The 5,806-nt window shown below is 38.3% G+C and overlaps 1 pseudogene; it reads right to left on the reverse strand.

Annotated features, from left to right (window-relative positions):
• Window positions 1–1,717: 1,717 nt before the first annotated feature.
• On the reverse strand, window positions 1,718–2,062 carry LOC148006249 (large ribosomal subunit protein eL21 pseudogene; annotated as a pseudogene).
• Window positions 2,063–5,806: the final 3,744 nt, after the last annotated feature.

The raw sequence follows: 5,806 nt of genomic DNA on the forward strand, positions 1-5,806 counted from the left end.
CATAGCTCCAAATAGCAGAATCACGGGGCTGTCGGATTCAAATTTTTTAATATTTTGTGCATGAGCTAATAATTTGTGAGTTTGTGCCTTCACTTTCTCTATGAAGCATATGCAATATGAAAATCCTGCAAGGATGCAAAATGGTTCATCCACCAGGAGACATATATATATATATGTGTGTGTGTATATATATATATATATATATATATATATATATATATATATATACATTCTCCTTCGAAGAATGTACAAAGGACCTTTATTTAATAGTTCAATGATATACATATATTAAGGCATGCTTATCCCATAAATATTTGTATAACATTTCATTTTTCAATTACAATAGATAACATACAGGTAGGGTGGTATTTCATGGTGAAATGTGGTTGTTTGTCTGTGAAATCTTCAACCTGACAAGGATATCCCCCTTTAACATTGCTACAAAATAGTCCTTGAAGTGCTAGCGATTTTAGTAAGGTATGAAGTTTGGGTGGAGAAGTAAGCTAACTATATATGAAAGTAATGTGAATATCTACATAGACAATACAAATAATCTAGAAAATGGCAAATTGATATTAATGCCCTAAATTGACAGAATATAAAATATACATAGCAACACACTTTTCTTTCCACATAGTAGCTCTTTAACTTAAGAACGTACATTTCAATATATCCCTACTCACAGTTTAAATGTGTGTGTGTGTGTGTGTGTGTGTGTACAAGGCAAAAATGAACCTTATCTACTAAAAAATATTCAGTTGTGACTATTATTATTATTATTATTCATTTTTACCTCCACATAAGATAAAAACATATCTACACTTACAAAAACCATAGACACTTATACATACAGTCACATGTTTTTTGCTAATACTGTTTTGACAAACTGTCACTTCAAGATCAATTAAGAAAAACAGAAGCTCTGAGTATTAATAACAGCACCTGTAGGCACAGAGAGTCAAGTGGATCTATGTGAATTTAATGCTAGCCTGGAATACATACGGTTAGGGTTAGTCCTTCCTTCAAGACATTAGCATCAAATATCCTCAATTTTCCTTTGACTTCAAAAGTCTGAATTTCCCCTTTACTTTTAAAGTATAGTTATGCAGGGTACGAAATTCTCCATGGCTGGTATTATTTCCCCCTCAGATTGTTATCTAATACCTTACTCAACAATTTATTTGTTTGTTTGTTTGTTGTGCCCATTTGGCTTGTGAGGATGCATTGGCTGAAATTCTTATCTTTGTTCTATTATTGGAAAGGTCTTGCAGTTCATTTTCCTTAGAGGACTCTTCATAGATTATTTTTTTTTGTCTTCCTCCTTGATCTGTAGTCCTCTTATCATTCATAAACCTAGGTGTGAGCCGGTTATGTCCTGTTTTCACTTTCTAGTTTTTGTTGCTTCTTGGTATTCCTTGAGCGCTCTGAATCTACTGTTTGGTGTCTACTACTAACATGATGATTCTCAGGCATCTGTGATCCATTTGTCCTGCCCTTCCCACTTTTCTTTTCTTTTCTCTTCTCTTCTTTTCTTTTCTTCCTTCCTTCCTTTCTTCCTTCCCTCCTTCCTTCCTTCCTTTCTTTCTTTCTTTCTTTCTTTCTTTCTTTCTTTCTTTCTTTCTTTCTTTCTTTCTTTTAGGAAAATATTTTGCAGTCTGGTTCTTTACTTCCTTTCGGCACATTAGGCCATGAATCTGTATGGATGGGCTCCAGCCACTCAGGCTCCTTTCTGTTGGTCCTCACAAAGTGTGCTTCTCTGGGTGGAGCAAGCTGGCGCTTCAGCTGAACCCAGGTGCCCTTCCTTTTTCTTCTGATCATTCTCCTTCACCTGCTTCAGGAAGCTGTCTCTGCTCTTTGAGTGCTTGATGTGCTCAATCCACACATTGATCCTCTTGGCCAGAATCTTGCCCTTAACTTGTTTGTTTACAAGGATGCCCAGGGCATGCTGGGTGGTATTGTAGATGCTTCTGGTTTTGCCTTGGTAACACTTATGGGGCATTCCTTTTAGAACAGTGCCCATTCCCTTGATGTCTACAATATCACCCTTCTTGTAGATTCGCATATAAGTGGCCAAACGAACAACCCGTGTTTCCTAAAAGGCCTAGAGAACATGTACTGAGTGCCTCTCCTCTTCCCTTTTGTGTTCGTCATTTTGGCGAGTTACTGGAAGATGGCGGCCACGGCCGAAAGTCCCTCCCACTTTCCTATCATGGTAGCATGTTTCCCCATGATACATGTGTACAAATTTGCAAACTCTGCTGTCGTTGTGGGATGCTCAACTCTGCCTTTGTTACTATTGTGTCATTCTTTTTCGTCTTTGTTTTTATGTTTGGACAGCTTCTCTTGTGATCAGAAGAGTTCGGAGATTCTTCCCTTAGCTGCATTTACGAGTAAGCCAATCAAAGGCCCCCCTCAAGCCTGTTAGTGTATTTTGACCTTGAGAATTCCTGCTGTCTTTAAGGCCTTCTATTTCTCTGCTACTTTTGACATGTTGCTTTCTGTTGTATGTTACATCAGTTATAACCCTTAGTGTTTTAACTATAGAGGCTATAAGTTGCATGTTCAATAATTCTCATGAGGCTATATTATCTGAGTCTGAATCTGATGGTTGTTCTGCCCTTTCAAAGTTTGTGTGTGTGTGTGTGTGTGTGTGTGTGTGTGTGTGTGTGTGTGTGTGTGTTTCCATTTGCTGTACATTGTCTTTCTTTGTATTTTGCCAGGATAATATATGATCTGGGTACTAAAGCGGTGCCTTGTAAGTCTCCAACTCCAGCTTGTGAACGCAGTTTGTCTTGCACAACATCTGAGTGAGTCCTTTAGTAAGTCTCTGATGCTGGACTGTGAAGTTTCCACTTTCTTCTATCTCATCCCTCTTCTCCTTCTAGAGATTGATGGCTAGAGCAGCCTGGGGTTGTGGTTTCCCCTTCCCCTGGGTTAGCTAGAACTGGCGCGCGCGTACACACACACACACACACACACACACACACACACACACACACGCACGCACGCACACACGCACACACACACACACACACACACACACACATCCCAACACTATCACCCCAATTCAATTACTTTGGGGTCTCATTAAAGAATAAATTTAGAAAAATGGGAAGTTTTTCTTGAGGACAGACTTGGTTAAGAACAAGATACTCCAGATTGTTTCCCAATGGTTACTTTTTGTCTCCCCCTGCTGGAAGCATGAGAATTTCCCCCACTGATCACTGTTGATGTAGACAAGCTCCTAAGGGTAACTCTCTCGAGCCTAAGAACTCTGCAGCCCAACATCTGGCCTATAGCAGTCAGACTTGTTGACACTTAGACTCCTGCAACTAATAACTGAAGTTTAGACTTCCCCATCCATAGCTGGTTCCTCTTCATCAGTTCAGTTCAGAAAGTGAGATTTCTTTGTATGTGTCTAAGTGTCCCTCCTACATTGAGGGCTTTACTCTGGTCTTCATTTCAATAATGCCTCTTAGTTGTTAATTTTCAGTTTTTCAGCATTCAAGTTATTATTAGAATGAAACAAACTCCTCCTAAGCTCCTTTTGTTCCTCACTAAAAAGAAAAGTCAGAACATTATTTCTAAAGATTTCCCTAGTTATTAAATTCTAGGTGGACAGTATGGCCTCCTCCTCCCTTCCTGCCAGGTTTACATAGTTTCTGAAAGGTTTGTAAACATCTTTATTGTCCCTGTCTCTATGTGCTGTCTGTTTTGTCCTGCTGCTTTCAGAAGTTTTCTTCAACACCGTTTCTTAGCAATTTTACTCTGAAGTGTCTTCTTTCCTAAGGACTGTGTGAAGTCCTGGCTTTTAAATCTCCTTGGATTTGAAAATGTTTTAAGATGCTATGACTCCAAATGTTTTGTCTCTTCAGTCCTCTTCCTCTGAGACTTCCTCGGCCTATTTTTTTTAAATACAGACTAGAAGTGCAAAAGGGTCTAGGCTGTGATCTTCCAACTGTTCTTGAGGTCACCCCATTCATGAGGTCTCTTCCCTTGAGACTTAATTACCTCTTACATGGTCCATATCTTAGCACCATCTTCTTGAGATCGAAGTTTTAACATATGAATTTATGTTAAATTCATTCAGCTGTAGGGGAATTCTAACCCTTCATGAGGTTGCGTTTGGAGGTAAAATGAAGCAAATTTAATAACCTATGGTTATAAGTTGATAGAACTGGTGGCCTTAAAAGAAAAGAGAGAGGTTTTGCTCCTGCTAGTTGTATGCACCAAGCAAAAGCCAAGTGAGAATACAAGAGAGGGGAGCCACGTGCAAACCCCCAAGGATCTCACACCAGATCTCAGTTACTCAGGCTGGTATCTCCATCTCAGACGACCATCTTCCAGTACACTGAGTAAGAAGCATTGAACTATGGCGGGCAGAGCAGCCTGGCACAAGTTTTACCATTGGTATCTTGACAATGCCTATTGATTGAATAAATCCCCCAGAAATCACTCCATGAATGGAAGAGCTAGAAGGAAAAAAATAAATTAGCCTATCAAAATAGTTTGTTAAAAATAAAAAGATAAAGCTTAGTTTCAAGAAGCTGAGACAATATGCCAGTCAGGTGAGACAAAACTACAGGACAATGAAGACAAATAACCTCTAAAAATTAATACTTTAGCAGTATAGTAAGTTTCTTTTTTTTCATTTTATTTTGATACATGGCTTCATGATGTATTTCAAGATTCCCCTAACTCAAAGTGATCCTCCTGCCTTAGAGAATTACAAATATTCTCATTGCTGTGCCCAAACACCTGTCAAGAAGCAGTTTAAATGAGGAAGGGTTTATTTTGTCTCAGAGTTCCAGGGTGTGTAGTCCACTGTGACAGGGATGGAGTGATGGAGGATGGTGAGGTTGCTGTCACATTGGAAGCAGGGACATGGATGCTACTATTTGTGTCCCTGTTTCCTTCTTTCAGTCCACAAACCCTGGCCATGGAATGATGTTATCCACATGTAGAATTTGTCTTTATACAAAAAAAAGAATTCATTCTAGAAACTCCCTCATGGACATGCTAAGAGGTTTCTCTGACGAGTGATTCTAAATGTTTTGAGTGGACAATATGATCCTTCACATTCCACCATGGTTGTTGCAATAGATTTCTGACTATTGCTTTAGCAAAGGCTCCAAATGGCCAGATGTAGGGACTTACTCATGTAATCTCAGCACTTAAGAAGCTGAGACATAGGACAACTACTAGTTCAAGGACAGCTGGGTTTATATTTGGAGTTGCAAGGCAGCTTGTTCTACAGACTGAATTTAACAACAACAACAACAATAATATAAAGTACTAAATTAATTAGAAATATGCTAATACCAGGCTAAATATATTCTAATTTTCTATTTACCTTTTTATTCAAGGTATGATTGATACATGGGCATTATTATTAACTAAATAGACTAAATTTAAAGTTACAATACACTTTCAGAAAAAGTTGCCCAGGAAGGCAATATGCTAAAAAAAGAAATTTAGAATCTAGTTATTGATTAAACAACAACTGCTAAGAATACCATATAGTAAAAGGGAAAAACAATCAGACAAGATACGACCATCCTTCTGTTTCAAACTATATCACAGGGTAAGTAAGTATTACAGACTTCCATAGTATCCATAATCTGTTTGGGATCATATTCATTATAGACGGTTCATTTACAGACCTACATTAACAATGGGATGCTCCTAAATAATTAAACTTTATATCAAAAGGCTAATTTTCAGAGGACAGGCTAGTGTTATACAGATGTATAAGAAGCTTTATGGCACAGTATGGTCTTGAGGACTTAGTGATATGAAAAAAAGC

The sequence above is a fragment of the Rattus norvegicus genome, chromosome 4, assembly GCF_021556685.1.
Source record: "Rattus norvegicus strain SHRSP/BbbUtx chromosome 4, alternate assembly SHRSP_T2T, whole genome shotgun sequence".
In the NCBI taxonomy this organism is placed as follows: Eukaryota; Metazoa; Chordata; class Mammalia; order Rodentia; family Muridae; genus Rattus; species Rattus norvegicus.